This window comes from Mustela lutreola, chromosome 5 (genome assembly GCF_030435805.1).
Source record: "Mustela lutreola isolate mMusLut2 chromosome 5, mMusLut2.pri, whole genome shotgun sequence".
NCBI classification, from domain to species: domain Eukaryota; kingdom Metazoa; phylum Chordata; class Mammalia; order Carnivora; family Mustelidae; genus Mustela; species Mustela lutreola.
Genome location: NC_081294.1, coordinates 105,464,257 through 105,481,827, shown reverse-complemented (window position 1 = coordinate 105,481,827; position 17,571 = coordinate 105,464,257). Strand labels below are relative to the sequence as shown.

The following is a 17,571-nucleotide window of genomic DNA, read 5'->3' as shown; positions in this document are numbered from 1 at the left end:
AAGCAGATGCAGGCCTGATCCCTGAGATCATGACCTGAGCCGAAGGCAGATACTTAATAGACTGAGCCACTCAGGTGTCCCTATATTTTATAATTTTATTTATATTTGTAATTTTAACTGGATAGAAGGCTCTAACTAGGGGCTTCTCCCCCTGGCATGAAGCCTGCTTCTGATGTAGTTTAGGTATATACCCCTCCTCTGAGGTTTTAACTTTATAAGACTGGAGAGGGTCCTAGGATCTGTATGTTTTTCAACAAGTTTCTAGGTAGTTCTTATGGTCAGGCAGTTTCTAGAAACAACAATGTAGAGAAACATTAATTTAGAAACCCATCCTTCTGAGCCTGTGATGTTGACCATGTCTGAGGGACACCCTTACATGTTCTTTTCTTGGCCTCTTGGGTACTGGTTTCTGTCCCATGGAATCACTTCAATTTTTATCTTGACATGTGCTTCATTTTTACAGAGAGACCCTTATCTTGGATGGGACCAAATGAAAGAGCCCTTTTTGAACAACATAAGACATCGGTTCTGTGAGGCTGTTATTTTTAGGAAGGTTTTATAGACACTGACTATTAAACACTTTTGGGCCTTCTTGGAAATACTAGGCTCTAAGCTTTGCACCTCTGTGGAGAAGTTTAAGGAATGTCCTGCAGCTGACTTTTCCCACACCCTCTCCCACTTTGGTTTAGACAGACAGCTGGGGATAATAGTGTCCCCTTTCTAAATAAATGCTGACTAGACATGGATGAGGAAGGACCCCTCATCCTCCACAGACCAGTTTGGTTCTGATCCAGGTAAGCTGACAGATTGAGGAGTTGGGCTTTCCATATCATTCTTCTGACATTGACCTCCCTGTCTACAAATGCAGGGTTCCTCTCAGCCCCACCCGGGGGACCAAGTCAGTTTATGAAGTGGGTGAAGTAGGAAATGGTTGCTGTGATGGGATTGGAGGGATGGAGAAAGGGTTCTTCCCTGGTGATTCTCAGAGTGTTACATTTCCATCAGAAACTGCATCGGAAGCAGGCTTCATGCCAGAGATGTGTGGTTATTTGATCCACACCTAATTATTAGTGATTTCCTGACAGGAACACCTGTAATCTGGCAGGAACATCCTTATCGGGGTGTTAGCAATGGTCACTGAGATGAAGAAGATTCCTGCTCTGTCTGCAATTATGTATGACAGCATCAAAGTCCCCAGGAACTGCTGAGTGCAAGTCAGAAGCTAGTCTATTAAAAATTAAAAAAATAATTTGGAATTCACTTAACTGTTGTGCCTAAAATTTTATCACTGGAGAAATTGGGTGAAACACTTCTCTTTAAACCTCTTCTTCAACATGTAAGCATCTATAGAACAGGGAACACATTTTTTATTTGTACCTTCATAGGAATACTTTCGTAAAATGCTTCTCAAAAGCAGTTGGCTAGGATCGGGGGAGAGTGGACTCTAACTTGATGGGGTAAAGTGTGGGGTCTGGACGAGGAGAGCAGTGCCACAGGGGATGGCTAGAGACAACAGGTATGTGAGGAGGTGTGTGGGGCCACTTACCAGGGGCCACAGTGAGCTGGGAGTGCAGTGGGCAGAACTGGTTCTCGTTCACTTTGTGTGTGTGTGTATGTGTGTGCAGGGGACTCAGAGAGCCCCCGTGTGTGTATGTGTGTTCGGGGACTCGGAGAGCCTTGATGATGTGTGTGGCATATTTCACATACACTTGACCAGTTGTGATGAAAAGCCGGGTGATTTATTTAAGAAAATTAAGATTAAACATCATAATTGTACTTGGGATTATTTTGCTCTTTTTTATAAGTCTGTTTGATTTTGAGAGAAAAGCTGAGGAAATGATTTAGGTTCTGTACCTGCTTAACAGGTGAACTTGGCCAGTAGGAGAGAACTTCCTCTGTGTAGGGGCTTTTTTCCTAGTCTGTTCTGAGAAGGGCTTGACTCTTCTGAGAGGCTGTGCCACTTAGAAAGTGTGTGTTAGGGGGCGCCTGGGTGGCTCAGCAGGTTAAGGCCTCTGCCTTCAGCTCAGGTCAAGATCTCAGGGTCCTGGGATCGAGCCTCACGTCGGGCTCTCTGCTCAGCAGGGAGCCTGCTTCCTCCTCTCTCTCTTTCTGCCTACTTGTGATCTCTGTCAAGTGAAAGTGTGTGTTAGTGACTGCTTTCTCTCTCTTATCTGTGAAGCTCCTGGCTGAACTCTGAGCTTGGACATCCTATTACCGAAGCCAAAGCTTGTTTGAGTGGTATAGTGTGTTTTCAGAATAGTATGATGATGAGTTGGGAGATTACATTTGCCCCTATTGGCTGAGTAAGACTGAACTGATAAGGAAGTGATCAAGAAGTACATCCCAGGGACCAGAACTCTGGAAATTTTTTTGAAGACCAACCCACACCTTCACTGATGGCTGGTTTTTGTTTTTTTTTTTTTTTTTAATTTTTTTCCCTGTCTTTCCGATTGAGCTTAGTGCTCCTAATTCTAAGATTCACAAGGTGTTCCACATGTTCTTGGGCAGGGTCTTCAGATAAAACACACAGAAAACGAATCCGTTCTATTACAAATAAAATACCTTTGTCTTAAGGGGTACTGGTTTGCTGGTACCCAGGAGAGGTGGGAACACACAGCCTGTGACTGTTGTAAAACACCGAGAACCATTTCTTACCGCCCAACCCTCCATTCCGTGGTGTGACTATGAGCTTGCTCTGTGACCTTGGACAAGTCATTTTACCTGTTGGGGCTAGAGAAGGTAAGGGGGTGAATCTAGGCCTGAAATTCTTATTCTAGGTGAGTCTCCATGTTCAGTCATTTATGCAGCACAAGCTTACTGAACCCCAGTAAGCTGGAGCCAACAGTCTGGAGATGGCAGAGCAGTCGTTGTCTCTCTTGTGGGTAGTGAGGTGCGCAGTGCGGGGTGGATAAGCCACGTAGGCCGTGTAGAGGCCTCTAGAAGGTGTGGACCTCACATGCCCAGAGCAGGTGGGGAGACTCTGCAGGTTTGGGATGCAGTCTAGGGAGGGCACTAGGGATATCTGCGGCCCTGCTTGTGCCCCTGGTCTACGTGGGTTTGTGGACCTGCTAGGAGATCCTGCAGCTCGGCCGCCCTCGCTGTGGCGTGGCCAAGAGGGCAATACTCTGGAAGCTGAGTCAAGTCTGGAAGCGGTTGGGGTGTGCATTTTGACACCATGATCTGTCTTGATCCAACCGAATACTGTTTTTATGTTTTGGACCCCATTTTTCCCCTTTTGTAAAGATAAGTGAGAACTATAGAAACAATGTGAGGTTTTGCCTGCTCTTTACAGAAATATGTTTTTTTTCGGGGGGCGGTAATTTTTTCTTGCTTAGAGAAAGAAGACAGATATTCAAAGTGAGAGGCAGCTGAAGCGAGCTATTCTCAACCCCGAATGACTTGGCTCCTGGGCCTTGGCATCTCTGTAACCACAGAGGGTGCTCCACACTCCAGGAAGAAACTTGACCCTTTCATAAAACCATGTGAAGCTTTCTGGATGGCCTGTTTCTTTTCTCGAGTAGTCCGATTTTATATCTAGGTGGGAGGAAAAGTATTGTCTGAGAGAAGAAGTGTGTGCTTGCTTCGGTAGCTCATACACTAAAATTGGAATCACACAGGGGTGCCTAGGTGGCTTAGTCGGTTAAGCATCTGCCTTAGGCTCAGGTCATGATCCCAGGGTCCTAGGATCGAGCCCCTCATTGGGCTCCCTGCAGAGGGGGGAGCCTGCTTTTCCCTCTCCTCCCTGCTTGTGTTTTCTCTCACTATCTCTCCTCTCCCTCTCAAATAAATAAAATCTTAAAAAAAAAAAGTAAATAAAGTTGGAACAATACAGAGATAAACATGGCCCTGTGGCAAGGATGACAGACAAATCTGTGAAGCATTCAATATTTAAAAATGAATGGATGAAGGGTGCCTGGCTGGCTCAGTTGGAAGAACATGCGGGTCTTGATCTTGGAGTTGTGAGTTTGAGCCTCACACTGGGTGCAGAGATTACTTAAAATAAAAAGTCTTTAAAGAAATAAAGATGAATGTTTCTTGGGGAAATGAAATCCTCCTGCAGTGGTGGGCCCTGGGCTCTCTACCCATCAATCTGCAGGGCTAGGAGGAGTTCTGAGCATCAACAAGGATGGGCATTTTCATGTGAACAAAAATGGACACCATAGGTAATAGGCCAGGCCAGCCCTTCTGTACTCTGCACCCTCCCCAACCCCACTCCTGGCACTGCCCCCATTTAGAGCATCTGGATCACCTGGAGGGCTGCTTCTTCCTTTTTTTTTTTTTTTTTTTTTTCTTTTTTTTAAGATTTTATTTATTTGACAGAGAGATCACAAGTAGGCAGAGAGGGAGGCAGAGAGAGGAAGAAGCAGGCTCCCTGCTGAGCAGAGAGCCCGATGTGGGGGCTCCATCCCTGGACTCTGGATTCATGACCAGAGCCGAAAGCAGAGGCTTTAACCCACTGAGCCACCCAGGCGCCCTCTGGAGAGCTTTTAATAACACACATGGCTGGGCACTACCCTCAGAGATTCTGAGTTGCTAGGTCTAGGGTGGGCTGAGAATCTGGATTTCTAACACATTCCCAGTTGATACTGATGCTGCTAGTCTGGGGGGTCACTTTGAGAACCACGGGAACACCAGGCACACCTTGACCTTCTGGAGGTTGTGTTGGGACAGGCAGGCTCCACTCTCCGTGGGGTGTCTGCCTCTGGGTAATGGCCCCATGCTGGAGGAGCCAGTAATGGGGAAGCTGTGGTTTGCCTGGAGTGCCAGGGGGACCCCAGCCTGGAGCCTTCTCTCTCAGTCCTCTGCAAACAGGCCAGCGAGGTGGCATTCAGGGGACTCTCAATCAGTGGGACTCCCATGGCCTCCTTTAATACCTTCTTTTCTGTGGTGTTCCCGGACCATGCTTCTCTCCTCTGTAAGACCCTTCATAGTCGTGCCATTGGCCTTAAGGTAAAGTCCAGACTCTCCTAAAATGGCTGCAGGGCCTTTTGTGATTCCCTCCCTTCACAGCTTCGTGTCTTGCCAGTCTTCCTCTTGGCTCCTGGAATACTCCAGTTCTCATTAACCCCTTTCTTGGGAGAGCTCACTCTATTCTTCCTGCTTCAAGAGCATCCAACTTGGCTGGTGCCTCTGTCAGGCAGGCTATTTGCTTGTCCTCTTTGTCTGGCCAACTCCTGCTTGTCTGACCTCATCTTGGCTGTCACTGCTCTAGGGAGCTCCCTTTGACCCTTCTGGGACCAGCTAGTACTTCCGTAAAGGCTTCACATCACCTTGTCTTTTTCTTACTTGCCTCTTATCAGCTGCATCAGGGTCCTGATTACTCGCTGTCTCTGTCTGTGTCTCTCTGGATTGTAAGCTCCCAGAGGGCCGCCAACCCATCACGTGCTCAGTCATGTGACTCTGGGCATGGCATGGTTGTTCAGTGAGAAGGGTACTGCAGGGAAGGAAACTGAGGCAAAGGTAGGTTAAGTACCTAACTGGCTTACAGTTACCCTGTCACTGAGTTCTAGCACTGGGATTCTAACCCAGGGCTCCCTGACCCAACCCCCCTTCCTGGCCAGACTTTCTGCTTTGAGACCAAGGAGCCTAGGTGTGGTCTGCAGGCCTTTCCTGAGCGCATTAAAAGACTGCTTGTTCCAGATTAACCAAAATGGCCCTTTCTTATTGTTTTTCAGGTCGGCGGGGAAGCAGACTCTTGAATTCACAGCTGGCTTATGATTTTGCCTCTTGTTACAGAGCACTCACACAGGTAAAGACCTGCTCGTACTCAGGTGGGATGTAGGCAAACTCTGGCCCTGATGATGTGCTCTGATAACCACGCAGAGTTCTCATTCATTAAAAAGAAAATCCTCTATGTAGGGTGACATTTCCTGTAAGAAAGGTGTGAAGTGGTCCCCGGCCCCTGTGGGGAATTGCAGGGCGAAGGTGTTTACTTGGCTGGCTTTCTCCTGGGCATTGCTGGCCTTCTCATTACCAACATTTTTTACTTTGAGCAGGGCTCCCTTCTGCAGTGCATGGGAGTTTGGTCTTTTAGAATTATTTTTCCTCATTTAAGACCCAGCCCAAATATCATATGCTATTGATCAGACTGTTTCAGCGAGAGGCTTTTTGGAGCCTAGCCTTTCCTCTCGGCTTTACAGCAGAACCAATCACAGCCTGTCTGCTCACACAGCGCTCTTGCTCGCCGTGTGAGCTGGACGTATTTGTTCGTGCACAACTTCTCCCTCTAGTCTGTGAGTTCCTTTACTGCTGTCTCCCACCTAGCCCGTTTCCTGGCATGGAGCAGACTTTCAATAAATGAATAAATATGTTTGATGAAGAAAACATTCTTGGTGACAAAAACATCATAATGTATTTCTAAGCCAATTAAGTGATTTGTAGAGTGCCTCTTTGCTCATATGACCATGTATAATTGAGAATTTACCATAATAAGTCAATAGGAGTTTAGATTCCTCCCCCAATGAAAAGGCGTTTTCATGTCATTGTCTTTCTATGGAATAATAAGTGGAGCTAGGTCATGGAGCACTGATGTGCTAAATGACAGCCTGTGACCATGAGCAGCCAGCCCTCCTGGCTGCCTTGGGAGAGACTATGGTCAGCTAGACCCCGGGAGCCGTGGTCAGTCCCAGCACTGAACATGTGTCTAAATGTGTAAGGGAGCAAATAAGAGACTTGCCCAGTTTACAACCAAGAGGAAATAAAAATATTTCTGAGTGATTTGAGCAATTGCTCTTAAAACACAGTTGAGGTTTAAATAAGGTTCGCAAAAACCTTAAGTCATTGCATCTGTCTTTCCCAAACTTCTCCGCAGGATGGGTTCTTTGAGATGTGGGCTGATTGGCTTGATGCTGTTTTGTTTCACCCTGGGTATTGGGAGTAGCAGCCCCCAGGCTGGTGGTTCACGGAGTATTGAAACCAGCATGGGACCTGGGTCTTCACACAGGAGAATATGGTTTTGAGTCTTCGCTCTTCCCTTCTTCTCCTGCCTCCCCAAGAACACTACTCATCGTTTGGCCTTTTCAGCTACTCTGGTGAGGTGTGTGGAGCACTGAAGCAAAAAGAAAGGAGTCTTCTTCTGGTTTCTGCATTCCTAATAGAGGTCCTGGTTGATGAATCGCACATAAAAGCAGTCACATAGCTGTGGTTTCTTTTACCTGGTGCTGAGCCCCAGATACATAGCTGCGTGCGAGAATTTAGTGAAAGACAAGGCAGCCCAAGAAGTCTGAATCTCAGCTGACCTTTTTCATGTTCTTAAAATTTCCTAGGGTTTGGGTAGAGTGAGGACTTGAGCTTTGCCCAAGAATTTGCAGTCTCCATGGAAGCCAGTTTGTCTATCATACTTGAAGAATAAGTTAAGGAAATTAATTGCAGTTTAAAAGCCCAGATGGTAAGATATGAGTGAGTTTTAGCTTTTTAGGTTTTGGAATTTGAGATATTATTGCCTGTTGTGTGCTACACTATTCCTGCAGAGGCCATATGCAAGGTGGTGGCTGTGTGTCTGGTTTTTATGCTGCCAAATACATGGGGAGCGCTTACCAATTGGTAAGCATTAGCAGCTTATTGAGCTAGGAGATACCTGATTCTTAGAGGGACTCCTGGTTTACAATACAAGTCTAATCTAGTTAGAAAACAAATGTAGTGGGTGAAGTCATCAAGTTCCTGAGCTGATCCTCTTCCGTACGGCCCAGGCACACAGAGGTATGCATCCAGACACAATTCACTAGCATTCCCTAGTCAAACCTTGACCACCCCACATCATTTTCAGTAGCCCAAGAAGTGATACAGTTCCTGGATTTTCTTAGAGCTTCTGAACTTTGTTTGGGATGGGGGAGCGGTGGTTCTTCTTTCATGGAATGTTTACTGTTTCTAAAGATGGGCCTGCTGGTGCCTCAGCAGAATTTGTATATCAGGGCCTGTGTGTGTGTCAGTGTGTGTTTAATATAGCCATTTTGGTGTGTTGGCCTTGATCCAAAGACTCTGTCCAGCATGGGCCCCTTGTGTCCAGAGTAGACACTTGGGAGCCATCAGAGCAAAGGCAACAAGCGGACACAGCAACTGTGCTGCTGGTCTCAGGCCCCAGTGTCATTAGTGTGCGGGGACTGACCTTGTCCTTTATTGCTGAAATGGCAGGGAACCCAGACTGCATGTGGTTCTAGATGACACAGAAAAGAAATGGCCCATCTCCCCTCAGGTATCTAGGGTTTTTTTTGTTTGTTTGTTTTTCAGGTGAAACCTTTATCTTTTCTTCTTCTTAAGGAAGAAGCAAAGTCTCCAATATAGGCTTTCAGGTTTCATTGCAAATCTGCACCCAGGAATTGACAGCTCTGGGAGGGGGAGTTTGGTTTTTTTTTTTTTCCATGTCCAGGGCAGAATCAGCGCGTTATTTAGGAGCCACTTTGTGCTTTGGTCAGGTGACTTGTCAGCTGTGGTTTGTTGGCTGGTTTGTCTTATCCACTGTGGATGTTTGTTGTTGATTTCAAGATAACTTATAAGTAGTTTCCAGGATGACTTGCTTGTAAATAGGTGCTCTTGGACTTCTCCTTTATGAAGGGACTGTTTTTGTGATCACTCTCCTGTCCTCTCCCAATTAAGAAATGGCTGTGTCCTGTTCCTTAGCATCTTCTTACAATTACCGACCCGAGTGGAAGGAGGCCTTGGGGTAACTAGTTAATAAAAGTAACTTTTCCAAATAGGAGAGGAAGCTCTTTCACTCTCTTTTAATGGTGAAGAGTAAATACGGTGCATTTTAAATGTTTCCATTTCTCTTGAAAGCATTTCTTACATGGCACAGTTTCCGAGGCTTCTGGAATCCTATTCTCTCAAATCCCTTTTTCAAAGCTGGACAGACCCCTGCCTGGCTCCCTTCAGCCCACCTCTGCTGATGTTTATCTCTTCTCTTTTATTTCCCGACAGCCATGCCTGGTGCTCACCTCCCTGCCCTTTCCCCCTGCCTGCCTGGGGTTGCTGCCGGGTGTCCTTCTCCTCTTTCTGGTCGCAAACTGGAAAAGAAAACAAATAGCCCAAGCTCCCTTTGCAGCCCAGCAGGCTGGGGTAAATAGTCCTCATTCTCCTTGTTCTTGGGTTCAAAGTGCACTTCACATTTTATGGGGGTGATGAGCCCTCCCAAGGTGCTGGTTTGAGGGGGCCTGCATCTGAGCCTGGTGGACAATTAACCATGCTGACCTTTTCCTTTTGCCTTTGCCTTTCTGGCTGAGTTGACATTAATGCCATGAGTGAGAAGGGGCTGCTGCTCCTTTGAGCAGAGTACCAGGCCGGGGTGGAGAAACATCTGATCTTGTTCAAAGGGGCTGTCTCTGAAGCATGAAGATTGAACTGATCGTGACCCCACCCTGGGGGAAGGAGAATCACCCTCTGGAGAACCCGCCTGGAGGAGGGAGCTGTTAGTTACTAATCCCATTGGCTTGTGGGTCTTCAGGGTCTTATATCCGTTTAAAAGAGAGAGAATTGGGGTTGGAGGTCATAAAATGGGCCTTAAATTGGAGGAGCAGGGGGTCATTTCGTCTAATTTTGTGGTTGTTACTGAGGAATAAAAGGCAGAGGAGATAATTTCATTAGCCCTTTTGAGGTCTTTATCACGGTGAGATGGCCCTTGGGGGTGGAGCAGCAGGGCCTCAGGAGCTCTGGCCTGTTGCCTGCCAGTGGCCCTACAGTTGCATTTCCATGGACCAGGGGAGGGCTTGGGGAGGCACAGCCACTGTTCTGGGCAGGAACATAGCTTTCCCTGCTCTACGCTAGAGTTAGTGACTTAAAGCAGTTGGTCGGTGTCTCTACAGAGCTCTCTGCCAGTTCCTCAGGATCATGGCATTCACACTGAAAAGAGGGGAATCCACCAGACAAGAGAGCTCCTTTAGAATTGGGATTGTGTCTTTTACTTCTGGGAAGGCTGGCCAGTCACCTTTGATGTGATTTATTTGGAGCCTGATGGTCATCACATTCCTTTGAGCTGAGCAGTGTTCCAAGTGTTAAATCTTACAGTGGGGATTTGGCAAGAAAGTGAGAGCTGTGCCTTCTGTTTGCTTAGTGCTGTTCTGTCCCTAGCGTATGTTCATGTCTGCCGCTTCCTAGAGCCCTGCTCGGTAGGCATGGAGAGAAGTTCTGGGACTCATTCTTGGTTTCCCAATAGGGCAGTAGGGGAGCTGGGATTCTATCCTGGGCTTCTAACTTGCAAATTAGGTTCTCTGTGATCATTATTGAAGAAACAGAGGAGAGAGGAGGAAGAGGATAGTGATAAAGGTTGTTCCAAGAGAAGGAAGAGAAAAGTAGTGGTTAATAGATAGTTCTCTGCACCAGTCACAGCTGGCACCATTCCCCAAGGCAGCCTGGTTTCTTTCGGAAGGGGAGTGAAGTGACCAGGGTGGGCAGGGCAAGGCAGGCTGGCACTGGGCGAGATTGGAGAAGGGAGGATGGGGAGGGTGATTTGTGTATCTGACACAGTCATGAAATGTTGAGTCACTTCTGGAATGCCCAGGCGTATGATAAGGAAGGACAGTGCCATCAAGTGTCCACATCTCTGCTGCTCGCTGGTTTATTTCTGGGGCCCAGCTCTTCGCATGTCGCTCTTCATTCATACTCTTACTGTCTCATGTCTGATCGCCTTCTTCTCTAGCTTCTCCCTCTCTACTGCATGCATTTCTGCCTAATGTTTATGAGCTTGGCTCTGAGAAACAGAAAACCTCTATTAAAATGTGCTAACAAAAACCTTCACCACTGTGAATTGATCACATTGGGCATTTGATCATAGATGGAGTGTGTAGAGTTCTACTCAAAATCTCTACCTCCCCTAGATTCAGGAACTGATATTTCCCCCTATAAAGTGATCATGGAAACTGAAGGCATCCCCCTTTTAGGTAGATGTGGTGCTCTTGGGAACTCCCCAGAAAGAAAACTCCAGCCTTGTGTTTTCCTGAAATGTTAGCTGAGCGTAATTTGGGGGTGGGGGTGGGCCGGGAGGGAGTTTAACTTGTTTCCCTAATGCATCTCAACCTTCTGTTCAAGAATCATTGCCCTGTACTACTTAGAGGCAAGAGTCTTCTTACCTTGGCTGTGTGCTGTTCCTTTCCTTCATTACAGTGGCTAATCAGAAATTGGCCGGGCTTCAGTGCCTCTTAAAAGCTTTACTCCCTGGCTGTGTCCAGGAAATTGAAGTGCAGTGTCAGAAATGATGTGAGTTGATGAAGAAGAAATAAACAAACCCAGGCAACATGCAAGGAAGCCCTGGCAGCCTTGCTCCTGTTTTTCTGTAGTTTTGATCTGAAGGAAGCAGATTTCCTCTGTGTGCAGGGAATGGGCTGTGAGGGTCCCCGTGCCAAGGAGGCTGAGATGTGCGTGCCAGTAGGCCTTCTAGCATAGGGCTCCACGTAGTCGAATCCACTCTGGGATGAAAACGAGTCGTTTGTGCTTGGCAGAATTGAGATAAGTCACACGTCTGCAGCCTGAGCTATATGGACATGAAGTATAAATAGCATCTGTTCAGGGAAGCAGAACATTCCAGAATGCTTCAGGCCCCCCTTGGCAGTAAAGTAGGGAGTGCAGTAGGAGAGCTGGAAGGGACTTAAAAGAGCTTGTCCAAATCCTTTGATTTCAGTTAAAGACAGCAAATGATTTGCCCAAAAGCCCATGGGGGCAGGAGTCCTGTCTGTCATGTCCATTCACATTTATAACTTTGGTCCCTGGCATGCAGTAGGTGCTTACTATGCACTTGGTAGGAGAATGAATGATATAAGTGAAGGTAGGGCTTCTGACTCCTAGTCCAGTGCTCTCTGAGGTATTTATATAGGCTTAAAAAAGTGTAAGAAGAGGTGCCAAGTAGCTTGTATATAGTTTATTGTGATTACACGTAGATTAGAAAATCGAGAGGTGGCGAGGTTAAACTTGGCGAGATTTAATTTGAGATTAAACTTGATTGCTTCAAGTTGGTAGTGAAGTTGAGGGGAAGACAGGCCTTCTGAGGCTTGGGGGTGGGCGGGAGGAAGGACTGCCATGTTGTGTGTGCGAATGGGACCCTTTGGAGTTGGGCAGAGCCTGGGCTGTGGAGAGGTGATGTGTGTCCCCCCCCCCCCCCCCGCAGCCTCCCTGGAGTCATCCAGACACCTGTGGAACAAACAGGCTTGAAGTGGTCTCTCCACCCACAAACAGTACCCACAGCTGGGGGCCCACCCTCCTTCTGTGGCCCAGAAGGGGACATGCTTCGTGGGAGTCATGGAACTTTTCAGTCTGTTGTGCAAGTGCGTGTGTACAGACTGGTGTGGGTGTGTTTGTGGGGGGAGGGCCCTGCAGTGAGGGAAGGAGGACTCACTTCTCTATACTGATAAGACACCGGGAGCCTGCAAATCAGGGTCGTTGCCACTGCCCAGGCTCGTTTCGCAGAATGCAGCACTGGCTTCTGTCACTGGCTGCGAGCACATAAATCGGGTCATTACCATGTGCTGTACCCAGAAGCCCACAGTGGGAAGCCACGCCGCTGCTCTCAGGCCCTTCTCCCTGGTTGAACTGCCCAGTTAATTCACAAGAAAAGATTGACCATTACACGGAGTTTTAAAATTTAGAATTGCTTTGGAGGTTAATTCAGGATTAAAAATTGCCAGAGAGGGGTCGCCTGGCTGGTTCCATCAGTAAAGCAAGCAACTCTTGATCTCGGAGTTGTGGGTTAGAGCCCCATGTTGGGGATAGGGTTTTACTTAACAATAAAAAAAAAAAATTCTAAAAGTTGCTGAAGAGAATTTGTAAGGTCAAGAGTTTTTGTCTAAATTCACAAATACTGGGGCGCCTGGGTGGCTCAGTGGGTTAAGCCGCTGCCTTCGGCTCAGGTCATGATCTCAGGGTCCTGGGATCGAGTCCCACATCGGGCTCTCTGCTCGGCGGGGAGCCTGCTTCCTCCTCTCTCTCTCTCTGCCTGCCTCTCTGCTTACTTGTGGTCTCTCTCTGTCAAATAAATAAATAAATCTTTAAAAAAAAAAAAAATAAATTCACAAATACTGAGTGAGGACATGTTTTTGTTTGCCGTTTGGTAAGTTGCGTTGACCCCCAGAACCTGGTTCATCTGCCCACCCCCCCACCCTCCTAGCCTGAATGGAGGTGTGTGTGTCTCCTTAAATTGACCTCTGGGCTTCACTATGTGGTGTTGATATCCTGGGTGAGTGTGCTTCCTCTGGATCCCTGGGCACTGACTACTTTCTGTGAAGTGTTCTGTGCCACCTCAGGGACAGAGAACACTGTTGTTTCTGGAAATTCTTCTTCCCTGATGGCCCTTTCACTGGGTCACCTGACTTTGCTGATAGTGACTTCTTGGGACGTCTCCTTGCTTCTCTCCAGGAAATAGTGGCAGACATCCCATCTCCCCGTGGGTCACAAGACCAGCTGTAGTCTAACCCTGATTGATGACCACAGAAAGAGTCAGCTGGGTGAGCGGCTTCAGTTCTGTATTAAAGGACACAGGCCTTACTGATCTAGAGCTGGCAGGAGTGCTGCAGGCCAGAACAGGGTCTGACCTGGTCTCCGCAGCGGGATGAAGAACGATGGCCATTGGCTAGATTAATAGAGCTTGAATAAAAAGAGCAAGCTTCATCTTGCACAGTGGCATAAATCATTACTTTGTCTTTTGGTGACAGTCAGGCTTTGGGAATGATCTCTTGGTAGTGCTCCCAGTCTGGTATGTGAACTTGTCTTGCGGGCTGTTGCCAGTGCTGATGGGGTTAATGGTGAGCGTGTCCTCATGTGCAGTGCCTGCCTGGGGCTTCGCAAGGGAATGGGAAATGTTTTACTTGAAGTGAAAATATGTTGTGTGCAAAACCATGCAAATTAGAAACAAATTCAATTTTTAATACTACAAGTTATGTCGACAAAAACAGCTTATTTGGAATATCTAGTTTCTTGACATCATTTACGTGTGGGGAATACCTGATTGGTCTCTTCAGGATTCTTAAAAGTGTAAGCAAATGTGCGGTGGGAGTGCCTGACTCCCCAGCTGTGAGCCCTGAGCATTTATGAAAGATAATTTAGAAAGCAGACCTTTTAGTGGAAAAGTGTGGTGTCATTGCCTATTCATGAAGGCACACTTTATATTTCTTTACTTATTGTACTTCATGTGGTATAGTTTCATTTCAGTAGTTCTCTATCTTTTTTAAAGCCATCTATAGAGGTCTGTAACCACAGTGGCAGAAGGGAAGTTACTGGAGGTTTATATATTAGCGTTCATGTTTACAAAATTAAATGCTCAAATGTGATGGAATTGTGTATTCATAGGATTCTAACTTGTTTATATAAGTTTAATCTTAATAAGTTAGAAGATTGGTTCATATTCATGATTTTCTTATTGCAAAGTGAAATAGTATGTATATACTATTTCAATCATTGATTACTCTCCATATAAGGTATAAATGATGTAAGTATAGTTTTATAGAGAATAGGGGTGTAAAAATCAAAGTCTGTGATTATTTTACAAGTATCTTGTTCTTGGTTTTACAAATCAGAGAACTTTAAAATTCGAAGTTGTTAATGTGCCCTGTCTTTTCTTCCGTTTATTCCTTCTGTATTTTTCTAGCTGATAACTTCCCCTGCTCTGCTCTTTCCCAGGAACTGGGATTAAATCCCTGATCTCCACCCCAGTTTAATCAACCTCTGTTTGTAACGTCTGAACCTGGGGTCTTTGTGAGAGGACCGAGTTTTTCTTCCAGTCTGGGCAGGTGCCAAGAATGTCTTGATCCTTGTCTTCTGGTCCTTACAGATGGAGCCCAGTTGTACCTAACAAGTAGCCCAGCTCATCCTGAAATGAAGGAGTATGCATTTTCTATAACCTAAAAATGTTAATGATTAAATACACAGGATTGGATTTTGTTTGCTGATTATGCAGTCTGTTTAGGTATTTTACCAGTTAGTAGACACTTGAGAGCTATTATATATCAGGCTTTCGGGAGAAGAGAATGTTTGGGAGACAACCCTGTCCAGTCGCATTTTAGTGCTGGAGCCGGTCCAGGGCCAGGGCAGGACGGAGTCGGTGTCTGGGTGGGTTTTGTGGTGGGGAAGGCCTACCCTTGCTCGGGGAGGTTTGGGATCCAGTCTCTGCTCTGTACACCCAGGCTCTCTGACCTTCAGCAAGTTACTAGGCTTCCTGGGGCTTAGCTTCCTTCTTTGTAAAAGGGGGATAATCATACCCACGTATGGAATTGTTGAGAATTAACTGAGGTGACCTAGGTAAGGCCTACCTAGTAGGTGGTGATTGTAATTGCAGCTATCGGCCTGAGTGATCCAGTCATTACTGAAAGTTTCTTAATTATTGTTACCCACCCTCCCCACCTGGGGTGCTCAATGCATGTTTGTAGCTGATGTGTTTTTTGTTTTTTTAAAGATTTTATTTATTTATTTATTTGACAGAGAGAAAGATCACAAGTAGGTAGAGAGGCAGGCAGAGAGAGAGGGGGAAGCAGTTCTCCCTGCTGAGCAGAGAGCTCCATGCGGGGTTCGATCCCAGGACCCTCAGATCATGACCTGAGCCGAAGGCAGAGGCTTAACCCACTGAGCCACCCAGGTGCCCCTGTAGCTGATGTTTTGAGGGCTGTTGCCCCTCCTCAGCACAGGTCCCACCGTTTCTGTATCAGCCGGCTGGGGACAGAGTTTCCTGGCACTCAGGGCCTGTGTTTACGCTTGTCTGCAGCACACAGCTTCTGGACACAGGCATTTCCCAGGGCTTCCTTTGCCTTTAGGATCAAAGGAGTTCTAGAGCGTGTATTTGACTGGAGGTAAAATTAATAGTCCTTTAGAAATTAAATTAGCTCAGCGGCAGATATTTTTGAGAGTCCTTGTTTGCAGGGAGGAATGCCCGCTGAGTGAGGGCCATGCCCAGGACCATCTGCCCTGTGGGACAGCTGAGATGAGACCTCCTGGGGTAAAATGTAGCTGGAAAGGAGGATGCGAAGCCAGAAATTGTACAGAAAGTGTTTATGTTTGTCTTGGGAGAATGGCAACACATCACACACCATTAACGGGCCTGGCCTGCTAATAGTCTGCTGTGCTGTTTGCACTAGCCCAGCGATGTAATTTATTTCACTGAGGGAATTGTGGTTTTACGTGCCATGTAGTGGTGTCACCGAAACCTTGTTTTAAGAGGAAAATAGCAATTAATGTTTGGAGTAGGAAGTAGCTTTACAAATGTGTGATGGAAGAGACCCAATAAAAAATGACGACCAGGAGTTCCCCAAAGGTGAACGTCAGAGTCTCTAAATGGTGTTTTCTGTCTGGTAAGTGGACAGCCTTTGATCTGTAAGCGAAAGCATAGTAAGTCTGCCACACACACAGCAGGGCGTGGAAGAGTGGACCACGGCGGGGAGGAGACACGCAGGCAGGTATCAGTGCTGTCAGAGCTACAGGTGGCAGAGGACAAAGGCATGTTTGGCCAGCCTGGGCCACGTCTGTGTCCCTACTGCCATCGTCCTGCTGGGGGATGACAGACAGGCAGGACCCTCCCCCAGTGCACAGGTACCACTACCGAGAGAGGGGCTGTGTGAATCCGCGGATCCATGTAGTCCCTAGAAAGTCAGTCAGCTATCTGTGCATGGTTCAAAAACAGAGAGAGAGATCATGAGGGCTCTACCAGGAGTCTGCCCAACCGTCTGTTCTAGCAGAGTGTGTCCCTTCCAGCAGGGTGGCCAGCCTTGGGGGCTCTTGACATTTTGTGCGGGATAGTTCCTTGTTGTGGGGCTGTTCTGTGCCTCGTAGGATGGTGAGCAGCCAGGTGCGCTGGGGTGAGGGTGGGGAGGGCCAGCTGGTCTTGGCTGAGAACTGCTGCTGTAGACAGTGTTCCGAGGTGCTCTCTGTTGGTGGTTCCCTCAGGTGGTCTCGGGTCAAGGTCCTCTCATACATCCTCTTGCCTTTATGAGGATGATTGAGGGAGTAAGAGAAAATTAAAAAAGGCAGTGTGAAGCGCAGGGGGTGACTCAGAGGCGAGGGCTATGAAGCCTTAGGGATTTACTTCTCAAGGGAAGGCAGCCTCAGTGAAATCTCTCCTGGAGGTTTCTAAAGGCCAAAGCCATATAGAGAAGGGCGATTCGTCCAGCTTCACAAACATCTGCCTTGTCAGGTCAGAATTTACTGGTAATAGTAGGGCTCATGGCCAGTTTCTCAACCTCAGGTCTGTTTATCAAGTTTGGAGAGTGCCATCGGGGCTGTTTCCCTGCCGTTTTTGATTAGTGTTTTGAAAAGCAATCACTCTGGTTCCTTTTTGTCAGACTCAGCCCCTGAAACAAGCAATTCTGAGTGTTTGCATCCAGGCTCAAGTGCGTTATCTTTTCGTCAGGTTTTTTGAATTCTGTTTTATATCAGGTGACTGGGTAGCATCTGGATTTTAAAACAAGGTCCACCTCCTTGAAACTAGGTGGGCTTGTCCCCACTCTGTCCCAGTCAGGACAGCAGGTATCCTCGTGGGGCTTCCGAGGCTAAGTCAGAGAAGGACATGCAGTTTCTGGCCTGTCTGCAGGAACACTGCTTTTCCAGCCCTGAACTGCCACTGAGGAGGTCTGCCCTGGAGCCCTTGTAGCAGGTGCTACAGTGGAGAGTCTC

General features: G+C 47.1%; 1 protein-coding gene and 1 pseudogene across 5 annotated transcripts in view; both read left to right on the top strand.

Moving 5' to 3' along the window:
- LHFPL2 (LHFPL tetraspan subfamily member 2) overlaps positions 1-17,571 on the top strand; it is a 155,459-nt gene that overhangs the window by 9,734 nt on the left and 128,154 nt on the right. For 4 of the 5 annotated variants that reach the window (XR_009354034.1, XR_009354033.1, XM_059175309.1 and 1 more), the window contains exon 2: positions 5,676-5,749. The exons of the other annotated variant lie outside the window; for it this stretch is intronic. The gene's annotated coding sequence lies outside the window, so the exon portion shown is untranslated. The remainder of the gene's footprint in view (positions 1-5,675; positions 5,750-17,571) is intronic. 5 annotated transcript variants of the gene reach the window in all.
- Positions 3,794-3,892, top strand: LOC131832892 (U6 spliceosomal RNA; annotated as a pseudogene).